At 32.6% G+C, this 13,099-nt stretch overlaps 1 pseudogene; it reads right to left on the reverse strand.

Moving 5' to 3' along the window:
• Positions 1-11,451: 11,451 nt before the first annotated feature.
• LOC131178403 (U-box domain-containing protein 13-like) lies at positions 11,452-13,070 on the reverse strand (annotated as a pseudogene).
• Between the last annotated feature and the right edge of the window lie 29 nt (positions 13,071-13,099).

Below are 13,099 nucleotides of genomic sequence, written 5' to 3' on the forward strand. Positions count from 1 at the left end.
AATTTGATCATTCCACACCATCCTAAAATCCTCTTTTTCATGACCTATCTTTCTATGATACACACCCTCAATAGTAGTGTAACCAAGGTCTTTGGCATATTCTGTTAGCTCAATAACAAAGAGCAAATTAGGATCAACCCCTTTCACCATATTTACACTACCACTAGAATACCTAGGGTAAGGGTCATTTATGAAAATGCCAACATGATGCCATCTCAAATGTAGGGGTGAGCATTCAGTTCGAACTGTACTGAATCGAATTAAATTATGAAAATCGAATTACATATTTTAGCAACTGAACCGAACTGAAATTGATGAAAAATTGAATCGAACAGAACCGCTCTATTTCAATTCAGTTCGGTTCAAACTGATCGGTTTTGAATTTTGATTATTTTTTAATTTAGACTTGATTTTCAAGTTATTTGATCTAATTTGACTTTAGTTTGAACCTAATAACCATTAATCAATGAAATTAAATAATTTATATATATATATATATATATATATAATTAAATATAATTCACAAATTCCCCATAAAAATAAATCAATTCAAAAATTGATTCAGTTTGATTTGGTTCGATTTGAATATATAAAATTATTATTCAGTTCAGTTCGGTTTAATCGATTTTCTTCTCTTCAAAATCAAACCGAACCGAAATAACTAAAATTTTTATAATATAAAACCGAACTGAACCGATTAAATTTTAAAACTGAACCGATTGAACCGAATTAATTCGGTTCAGTTCGGTTTTTCGGTTTGAACTGAAACTTGCTCACCCCTACTCAAATGAATCAAAAGGTCATCCATACTGTGGACAGTAAAAAAATGCCAAACACTATAAACAAGGGACCAAACACTCATGCATCACCACTACAGTAATAAAAAAGCCATTTTCACAAAGTTAAAGCAACAGTGATATGAAAACTACCCTTTAGGATGCAATAAAATAACAGTGACACCCAAAAAGTGTTAATGCCTAAAAAAATATGCAGTGAAAACTTACCCGAATGATAGCCTTCAGTCTTCGAGTACCTTCGGCCACTTATGCTTCCAATATGCTTCCTTTACACTCTTAATATGTGAAACTGATTATCAAGAGTTTCAATTTGGGTTTGAAAGCAATTGCTATAATGGGATTCTTCTCTAATATCGTAGGGGATATGGGTAAATGATTTGGGAATTTAGGGATTTAATGTAAAGGGAGAGAGTTTAGAGTAATTTTATATGTAAATTTATTTTTTTTTTCTTATTATGTGAACTATCCACATCACCTAAATTTGTCCATGACAGCATGAGTGAACTTCACGCATCTTAGTCTTTGGGTGGCGAGGATATCTTATTCCATTTTAAAAAAGTCCATTTATGCAATGGCATGTTTTGAAAGTTCAGGGTGCCATTAGGTTTTTTTTTTTTTCAATACCCCTAATTAATTTATGATAAATTATATTATCTCTTTTATGGAGTGTTTGCTTTTTTTTTTCTTTTCTAAAAACGTTTAAGTGATGGGAGGCATCTCTAGTCTAAAGTCAGGATATACTGCCAATCCCATTAGGAAATTAAAGTAGAGTTAAAGATCGTCCACTAAGAGGAATGATTAGTAACACTCACTCTCAATTAAATGGAAGCACTAATTGAATTTTACCAATTAAATCAACTCTCGTTGGTATGGTGTGTTTCCTTTTAAACATTAATGAATTGCATACCACATGTTTAAATGTTAAAAAAAAAAAAAATCTTTTGTTATATATGTATGAGAGAGCATCCTCGGCCATACAAAAAATTAATTTTGCTCTCATATGTATTCTTGTAACTAGAATCGGCCATTACTGTTTTAATTATTTTATAGGTCTTGTTTAGTATGACTTAATTAAAGTTGTAATATTGTAACACCCTCACTATAGTCATTCCGTACATTCTATTGTTCAGGTGACTGGTGTCGATCCGGATAGCTAGAACGTCTGGAAAAATATTTAAACTAGAGTGAGGAGTCATAAATAATTCAAATCTAAATAACAAAAATTTAGGAAATAATTTTAGAAATAAAATACAACCAAGTTAAATTAGCCGGTGCCCTAGCGATGGGTAACTTAGTGAAAAGTTGCGGTCTTCGCAGCTAGAAGCCCTAAACCCGGGAGAAAATTTATGAAATAATTTTTTAGACTCTAAGGAAGAGTCATTGAGGTTTCAATAACATTAGAATGCCAAGAAAATATTTAAAAAAATTTTTCGATCGGTACAGACGATTTTGGCTCAATAAGCCAAACGAAGGGCATTTTGGTCATTTCGTCTTTAGAGATGATTTTTGGCCGCCTTGTCCAGTTAAGTAAATAATTATTATGATCTAAAATATGAATAAATATTGCTAAAAATTTAATTGAAAATGAGTAGAAAAGAAAAGGAAAGAAAAATAAAAGAAATTGAGAATTATGACATCACATGATGTCATTAAAATGCCCCCACCCAATGACAATTTAACAAATTAACTAAAGAGATAAAAAGGAAATAAAAATGAGACAAAAACAAAAGAAATTAGCAGCCTCTTCTTCCATAACAGCCAAACCAAAAGAAAGAGAGAGAGAAAGAGAGAGAGACCTCCATTGATGCACTCACCCAAGCTCTAAAACCTAGCCAACTACACCATAAAACCACTTACCCCCTAAACTAAACTTGATCCTTGCAACTAGAATAGTCTTGAGGTAGCAATTTGAGGGAGAAATCTTGAAGATTAACAAGCTCAAGTGGGAGCTCTAACAAGGTTAGTGTCTAATCTCTTTATTTTTTTCTTTAAACTCATGTTTAGGAAGTTAAATTGAGTTGAGATTTATGAGGAATTGAAATGAAATTCATTGGTATGCTCACTCTACATTTTCAGCAGCTATGGTAATCTTAGTGTAGTGATGAATTTCTTTGATTTAAAGTAGTGTATAGGCTGCCCTTGATGTGAATGTATCACTTCAATTATTAATTTATGAGTTTGGTGCAAGAAATTGGAACTTAGCAAAATTTAGGGCTAGGGTTTGGGCAACAAATTATGATTTTGCTCATGTATTGGTGAAAGGAAATTCTAATTGTCAATTAGTGACCATTTGGTTGTGTTTGAGTAGGAATTGAAGTGAATTGTGCCATGGGAATTGAGGTTAGAGGTGCTGCCTTGAGTGACCTGCAGGGCTGGGTGTGAGTCCAGTAAAGTTCGGCAGCTTTAACTTGAGTTGTGTAGGTTCAATTGGTGCAAGGCCAATTAGACATGAAATTAGACACATAATGGCACAACTTTGATGAAGGAACTTATCCAGAAAACAAACTTAGGATACCCTAAAAATTGACCAAATCTGGGTAACACACATTCTGCCTGGGAAAAATGACCAAATGAATAGTATTCATTCATTTTGTCATAACTCAGTGTAAAAATGTCCAATTGACCTGAAATTTATATCAATGAAAAGCTTAGATAATTTAGAACAACTTTTATGTTGAACACAAACTCTAATTCTGGACTTAACTAAATGAAATTATTAGCCAAAGTTGAATTATCAAATCTGGCAGAATGGTATTCTGCCCAGAATTTCTGAGTAGATATCAATCCGGCCAGCCTTGCTCAAAGTGGCATATATTGAGCTAGAAAACTCCAAATGGAGTGATTCAAAAAAGGAATTAAAGAAGACACATAAAGGAACAACTTTCATGAAGACAATATTACCAAGTTCTTACTGTAAAATTGACCAATGGAACAGTAAACCAAGTACTTAAAATCTGAAAATTTTAAATAATCAACCCTAAGCTTTGAAATGGAATTGGCAACCAATGCCAACAATTTTAGAATGCAAAATGTGTTATGTTGGTGATATTAGAACCAATATATCTACTATCTATGAAAAAATCAACATTTTAGTTGACTAATAGAATGAATAGTAACAATTAAATTTCAATTTCAAAAAAATTGCATAATTAAAAGTGTTAAATGCCCTAGTAGGCCTAGTGTGATTGGTTTGAATAGGTTGGCATGCCAATAAGGTTCTGATAGCAGTATTGCGTATGGCTTCATGCCATTCTGTGATATGAAAGCCTATGGCTATACTGATTATGATGTTATACTTGGTTTTATGCCTTATTGCTTTTTTGGCTTATTAGTCATTCTATCTGCACACCGGGAGATACATTGTGACTGATGGTGTGACGGCCCGAGGTACCTGGTACCCAGTGCTAGTTTACCCATGTATCAAGTCCGGTCAATTTGTATAGATTACTTGGGCATGGAAAAGTATAAATATAATTGAATTGATTATTAAAGAAAATAAGGAAATTAAATATCAAGATAAAGAATAAGAATGATTACAATAAAAAGAAACTCAAAATCATCAAGAAAACGATTAATAAAATGCTAGAACAAGTTAATATCATAAAACGTAATTAGCCTTCGACTAAACAATAAGTTAGTAATTATTTTTTTCTTATAAACACAATAACTAGAAAATTTTTACTTTTATTTGCATATTATATTTTCTTGTATTATTGGCACCACTAAGCTTTATGTTTAGTGCGTCGCTTTTGCAACGTGTCAGTACTGAAGATTTTGACAAAGAGCCCAGTAGACCACAAACTGGGTGAGGCCGTTCATAGTTCTGCATAGTATCCGTGTCATCTCACAGGCTACAGTACATTAGTAGGACACTAGGTCCCATTTTGGTATTTTATACTGTTTGTACTGTTTGTAATTATACTTTTATTTTCTCATGTATAAATTGAAACTTATGTAATATAATTTGGTATGAATGTCAGTATTTGTAAATTTGTGTTTATAAATGAAATATACCTGATTATGATGTTAAATAAATGAATGACAAATGGAAGAATTATTGAGAAATTGTTGAAAATTGATGTGATAATTGGGAGTTGTGGAATAGAATGACTATTGGAAGTGTTTTTCACAGGTTCCGAAGAACTGTTTTCTCCATTTTTAGCCGGTACTCTGCCTGTCACACCTTACCCCTCTGTAAGGCATAACATGATCCCGTAGAATACCTAATGAACTACCGAACCTCACCTACCGATAACTCATTAAGTACCCTACAAGGGATTTTAAAACAATTTTCTTATCTTTGACAAGTGGTGAGCATTTCTAATAAGTATTTAAAACATTTAGTTGAAATTAAAACTAATTAATATTTTGGCTATTTTAGTTTTCCGCAAATTTTATAAAAATTTTGACAGAGTTTCCTCTGTATTTTGAGAAAATCGTTCTTCGAATACCTGTAAAAAGCACTTCTAAATTTTTTTCTCAACCACTATTTCGGTTTCACAATCAAACTCAATCAATTTCTCAAAATTCACAAGTTCAATAATTCTCAAAATACTGTCAATCAATATCATTCATATTTGATTAAAAACAAAACAATTTATACACAACCTTACAAATTTATATCAAAAGAAACACAAACTAAACTTTATTACAAACTTCATACAAATTTGTGTACAAGCTGCTCAAGACCCATTTTTACATGTCCATACATTTATGTGTAATATATACATCAAAAGAAGTATTTACAGTTAGGGTATAAATTATACCCGAAAGCTTCAAGCTGATGACTTCACACACCTCAGCAGCTCAGTCTGCTGCTCCTCTAGTCTCTGTATCTGCGACAGCAATAAAAGCTATCGCTGAGTACTAGGACTCAGTGGTGCACAATATACTAAAATAATCTTTATGCAAAACTTAAAGCACATTCATTCAAAAATTTGGCTAAACATGAAAATTAAATACAATCATGCATTGTGAGATTTTACATGTAAAACAAATTCATTTCAAAGTATCAAAACACATTTCATAAAACCCACAGTTAGATCACGCCATTCGAAACAAATAGAATCTCAATAGCCAGAGGCTAAAGAGAAATCACATGAATCTCAATAGCCAGAGGCTAAAGAGAAATCATATCACAAGGCTAGCTAGCTCAAATATATGGATATCCATTCACATCCTCTTCTACTGGCACACCTCAACACTTCTCCAGAGAAGGAATCAAAATTCGAAACTAATTACCCCCACTAGTCGTGCTAGTGAGGTGTTCAAATATGTGGTCATGACACTGTGGTTTCAAAACTTATCTTAACAATTTGCTAAACATTGTCTTTTCAAATATACATAATAACTTTCAACAATTTAGATCAAACATCATAAGAATGCCATAATCCAACATTTCATATTATTCAAAACGATATGCAAAAGATGATTATAAAAGTATATGTTGTGCACAAACCTCAAACGAGTCGCCTGTTGGCCTTGACTCGACTCCTCGGGTTCTGTCCCGGTATTCTTTTCCACTGAAACACGAAATTTTCCAATGTTTCAGTACTAAAACTTAAAATAAATCCAAAATAAACTTAACTTCACATTTACCTAGCTCTAACGTGTTAAATTCGATGTTCTCGAAATTTTGTATTTCGGTTTACTATTCACTGCACTATTCAAGTCAAATTATTGACTTTCTAAGGCTTAATAGGTATGGGAACTCCAACTTCACCCACATACCACATTTTGGTCACCAAACTTGTTGGTTTTGGTCATTTGTTTAAAGCTTAGGTCATTTTGGCAAAATTGCCAATTTTCGGTTTTGGTTCTCCGATGTTGCACTATTCCATTGGTCGATCTACTGTTGGAACTTAACAAAACTTCCTTCATAGAAAATGTTCCTTATTGTCTTAAGTGTATTCTCATTTTTGGATCACCTCAATCGGAGTTTTGTAGCTCAAGTTATGGCCAAAATAAGTTTACTGTTCACGTGCACTGTTTATGCTGCAATTTTGGGTCTGGCAGATTTTGATCCAACTTTGGTCAATAATTTGATCAAGTTAAGTTCATAATTTGGTCTCACTTTCTTCCTATGAAATGTTCTACTATGTCTTAGGTTTCCATCGGTTCAAGAATCGCCTAAATCCGAGTTTTCTAGAGTGAGTTATAGCCATCCAAACATTGCTGCTCAATGAAAATTCTGCAGAGTTGCAGGTTTGGTAACCTAATTTTGCTCAATAATTTGAAAGGGTTAATGGCATAATTTGGGGTGATGTTCTTCATGAAAGTTTTAGATCTATATGCCCTCTAACCCCTGGCCAAATTTCAGGTCAATTTGACCTGTCTAACTCGAGTTATGACTAATGAACAGTTACTGTTCATTTGGTCAGTTTAGTGCAGTGGCAGTCTGCTATCAATTCACTTTGGTCAATTGTTTCACCAAGTTTTGGTCAGTTTTTGGCCATGGTTACTTAATCAAAATTTTGCTCTTTTATGTCTATTTTCATCTCCAATTGGTGGCATATCAATTGGACTTGTAAAATTTGAGTTTTGGTCCTTCAAAGTGGGTTTGGTCATGCTGCCAGCAGCATGACCATTGACCTACGAATTTGATTTTTATTCCAACAATTCCCACACAACTTATTTGGTCATAATTGACCATTATTTCATTTCACAATAGGTTAAACATGCCATTTATGCATTTCTCCAATTTTTGGTTCATAAACCCTAGCATTGAAACCCTAATCTCACTAACTCTTGCATTAACTACATCTAATGTTTTTAGTGCTAATCAATCAACTAAGCAAGGTTCCTAAACTCATTGAAACCCTTTAAATTCATGCAATTCATACTCCCTTCAACCAGGCCAAATTTCAGCAATGGTCATTCTCACATGTTTGTTTCATTTAATCAAGTTCTAAGCTCACTTTCAACCATCACATATGCATTTAAATGGATAAATAAAGAGTTTAGCATACTAACCTTTGTGTAGCAATTTTCTTCCTCCTTTCCTTCAAATTTTCCTTCTTTCTTTCTTGCTCAATCCTCTTCTCAAGTTGCCTAGATAAGCTTTAACTATGGTGGCTAATTTTTCTATGGTGAAATCTTATGATTTTCAAGCTCAAAATTGAGCTTTAATGGAGTTTGTGGAGAGGGAGAGGGTGAGGGAGAGAGAGTGACGTTTTGGAAGAAGAAGATTTGTGTTTTATTTTTTTTTTCTTTTCTTTTCTTTAATCTTATCCCCTTTTTGAAGACCAAAAATCCCCAAATTAATAAAATAAATCAATTAAGCCTTTATGACATCATACATGATGTCATCACTTTGACTTTTCCATCTTCTTTCTTTTTTTCTTTTTTTTTTCTATTTATTTTTTTCTATTAGTTCTTTAATTTAATTCTCGATTCTAAAATTTTCTTTTCTCCAATTTTATTTGACAGTTAGGTCAGGAGTCAGCTCTCGGGGTCAATTGACCAAATTGCCCCTCGCCGGTTCATTCCGGTTTGCAAATAATCCAATATTTCTTCCGACTCCCTGACCTAATTATTTGACTGGCTTAACAGTTCTTTTTCATGATTTTCTCTTTTCCACTGTGTTCATAAGGGTCCTAAGGACCGCAGCGTCACTTTTTACGGTTCGAAATTTGAGTCTAAAATGACTTGCGATGCGTTCAGGAGGTCACTCATCGCTGTGACTCTCGGCTCGTTTAACCTCTTATGTTCTGTTTTTCTTATTTGTAGTTAACTAATTAAACATTACTAATTATTTATGTTTATGGCTTCTCAAGTTGTCTTAAATGTGGCTCTAATCTCCTTAAATGTCCGAACCAACACCGGTCACCGGAACAGTGAAATCTACCAGGCTATGCAAACGGGGTGTTACACTGCCGGATTTTCTATAAAATTTTCGAAACATCAAATGAATTTATAATTTCAATAAATGACTTAAATGAGTTAAATTTCATGAATTGCACTTCATAACCATGAAGAAATAAATTAAGGAATAATAAAAATAATTGAGATAAAATATGATGTTCCGGTACACTGTATGGCATATCTTGCTCGGCTATACTATAAACGAGTAAAGGGTGTCACAAATGTAATCTTAATTATATTACATATTTGATTATATTGTTCAGTAACACAAAAAAAAAAAATTGATGTAATGAATTATCAATTACATAAAATGATTAATTATACTTAAAGTAGCAAAATGATCATTATATATAAAAATGGATGTAATTACAATTACTTATTTTAATTTTTTTTTTTTTCATTCATTATCAATACTACCACCATCGCTACACATAGCTACCAATGCTATTACCACCACTACCCCACCATGTCAGTACTACTACCACCACCACGATCACCACTACTACTATCATCACCACCATCGCTACCATCACCGCTACCACCCTGTTACCACCATTGCTATTTCCACCACCACTTGTCCACAATTATCACTACTTAGTCACCGTCACCTCTATTGCCACCAGGCCACTACTACCACCACTAGCTCATTTTGCCATCACCACCACCTAACCATCGTTGACTTAGCCACTACTATCACTCAACTACCAATCACTACAACTACTATCACTTATTATTAACATTATAAATAAATTAAATATTAAAATCAAAATAATCACTACATTATGTTACTTGTATTTTTATTTTGTAATTAAATATAGAAATGTAATGACAATTATATTACAATACAACTTTCATCACATTACATAATTGATTACATTGTATTACATTACATTTTACCAAACATGACCTTATATCAAAATCGATAATTTTAGTAGTTAGACTTTAGATCTAAACTAGACCATTCAAAGCTAGTTCTAAATAGCGTGTGTGTATAATTAATTCATGCGTACAAAAAGTTTAAATGAAAATATTTAAAACAAAGTTTTGAAAATGATAATAAATTTATTTATGTTAATTTGAATTGTTTTAAATTAATAATTATCTCCACTTATTTTATTATTTTGTTAATTTAAATTATCAATTAAATTGCTATATAAAAATATTTTCAAACGAAATTTAATCAATTTATAAGTTATGAAACGTTTATTTAAAAAAAAAGATTTTATTTATTATTTTTCAAGTTAAAATTTAAGTTAATTGAATTAATTTTAGATCGTATCATCAGGTTTACCCTAATTTTATGTGTTTGTGCAAATTAAATGTGTTTATACAAATTAAAATAAATTATGAATTGCGATAGATTAGATGAATTCAGATTAAATTTGCGAACTGCTATAATATCAGATTGATAAAATTGAGGAAACTGTAAATTCTTATTTCATACAAAGGAAATTTATTAAAATAAATTTTGGGAAAAAAAATTAGTGGTGACGTATTTATTCTGATCACACTCTAAGAAATGATGAATGGACTTGCAATTGGTTCGTCGTTTGGTCGAATCAGACTATAAATCATCCTAAGTATAAGCATCACATGAAGTTATGGCAATTCATTCCATACAATGCAAGCTTATGATAAATAAAAGGCTGAATACGTAAGTTCACCCATTAATTTTATTAAAAAAATTTCATGGTATCCTAAATTTTTGAAACATTTCATGATATATATTAACTTCTGTAAATATTCTATAACACGTCTCAATTTTCAGTAAAAAAAAAATAAAATATATTTTTTTTTTTTTTTTATTTAGTCGTTAAAAATTAAATAATATTTTTTTATTAACAGATTATTATATCAACACGATTAGAGTTCACGCTCGATATTAAATATATCTTAATTCCACTTTATAAAAGTTGATCATGATATGTTTTATAAATTTAGAAAGTCACAAGATTTTTTTTTTTAATAAAATTCAAATGTGAAATGATATATTCAGCTATGATGAACCAGAAAATTGCAATCCTTTGTTTCCCCTTGTTTTAGTGCAATAATTTTGTGATTATTTCTCTATATTTGTCACAATATTTTCCCTCTATATAAAGTGTCCGCTCAACATTGTGGTATGAAAGTTAAAATTATTTTTTAAAAAAAATATTTAAAAAAATTTTGATAAAAAGTATTTTTGTTATTTTAATTATTTTAATGTGTTATTGATTAAAACTTATCAAAATTAATTTTAAATTATTTTTAATACTCTCTAAGAAGCATGAAATCATTTTTATGTTTTCAAAAATTTTTACAACATGAAAATGGTCTCAAAACTTTTTACAACATGAAAATAGTCTCTGTAAAACAGGAGTAAGAGCTATGTAGATCCATCCTTCTCGTAGCCCTCAAGCGTGGAACGTGAGCTACATCATCATTTTCAGAAACCTTTACAAAGAAAGTGGATTAAGATTTAAATATCCGACCATGCTTATATAAAGCAAAACATTATCAAATGTGCAAATCCTTAAAAAAGAACATCCCCAATCACGGTTTTGGAATTGGACATCATCTCCTTTTACATTAAGTTAATTAACCTTTAATTGATGTTGATTACCACTTGATGATACAGAGCAACAATTTTGTAGTTATCCCTCATATAAATCTATGTAGCTGTTGTCTGATGGAATTCATCCTTCCATTGGCCGCTTATAGAAGAGCCCTCATAGTATTGTCTTTTTCATGTTCATGACACGCTAAGCCTCACATTCTTGGCCACTTACACATATCAGAGTGTCAGTCACCATTTTATCAAAAGCCAAAGGGCAAAATAAGATAAGATTGGCATAAAAAAAGGAGACTTAAAGCTATAGATACTGTAAAATCTTGATAACAAATTAAGGCCATAATCAAGGGCCAAAGCTATATTAAATAATTTGTCTATTCCCCTTCGCAGAATCTTCAATGAGAGAACCTGCTTCCCCCAAAATAATTATTATAACTTGGTGTAAGATTGCCTTCGAATCAATAAGAGGAATACGCAAATCGCGCGAGTAGAATGCATTAAATTATCAAATTAGTCATTGATTGATCATCTGTACTGCTTGTTAGACGTGGAAGCTGTAACGGATGAATACAAGATTGGGAATTAGATTGCAGTTGAGCTCAAGCAATGAAGAAGCCTTCTGCTTGCCCCTAGTTGTGCCATTCTCTGCAAGTCCTGAAGTGGATCCCTGACCCCAAGCATAATGGCCTCTGACAGATGCTCAGGATCTCCGGAACAGAGATTCAGAAGCACTGCAGCTACATTCCGTCTACTCAAGGCCCAAGGGGATCCGTTCATAACTAACTCCACCAAAGTTGGCAAAGTATCCGAAACACCAATTATTATTCTTTTATCTGGATGGCTAGCTAATATTGAAATGATTGCCAATGCCTCATCCACTATTTCACTACCAGGTTCTGTTAGCATTGTCACCAGCAAGGACACTGCTCTAGCTGTCACTGCTCATCCCTTATTACCTAATTGAAAAGAGCTGTTGCAGCTTCAACCTTCCCCTTGAGCCTACCTTCGCTCAACAGTGCTACCAGAGCTGGGATTGCTCCCGATGCACCAATTGTCACTTCATAGTCAGCTGCTGAAGAAATGCTGAAATAGTTGACGCTGCATTCTCTCTTCCATATTCCCATTTTTAAGCACATGAAGGACCCCAAAAGAAACAATAACTCCTTTGTTAACCTCAAGAATAGAAATATTCAAAAAAGCAGTGACAGCAAGCTCCTAGGTGACGACGTAATTTGCATAGATAAGTTCAGTAAGGAAAGGAATTGCATCAGGCCATCAGCCACAGCAATACACACTATTTTCACTGTTATGCTTAGAGAGTCAATAGAACTCACACGCAAGGAGTCAAAAATGCGAGTTTTATTCACATAATAGTAAATTCAAAAGTTCACCATGGCTTTTCTTCAAAGCCAAAAAAAACACACTAACAGAACAGGATTAGAAATTCTGGAAGACATAGGTGTACATTTTTGCTAAACGTTAGTTACGCAACAAATAAGTTTAGAAACACCACATACAGAAATATTTTCTAGGAATTTTCTGGTGCATCACAGGGAAATTGGAAAATATTTTGGAACCAAACTAACCTACAGTAGATCGTTGATCCTCTATGTTACTGGAAATGAGCTGGCTGAAAAGAGTGTCAAGTTCCACACCTTCAGCAAAACGGGCAGAAATGTCTGATAGGTGTAAATTGACAAATTTTTAGGGGGTTCCAGTTTATTGGCCTCACCTAAATTGGAAATTAGACTGCTTAAGGCATGGTTTGGAATAAGAACTGTGGTAAAAGGACCTGTTGTGTCTCTTTGGACACGTTCCATGTCCCCTATCAAGCCATTTCTTAATGCAAGCTCAGTCATAGGTCTCTAAAATGAAAGAAGACTAGTAA

The sequence above is a fragment of the Hevea brasiliensis genome, chromosome 3, assembly GCF_030052815.1.
Source record: "Hevea brasiliensis isolate MT/VB/25A 57/8 chromosome 3, ASM3005281v1, whole genome shotgun sequence".
Classification (NCBI taxonomy): Eukaryota; Viridiplantae; Streptophyta; class Magnoliopsida; order Malpighiales; family Euphorbiaceae; genus Hevea; species Hevea brasiliensis.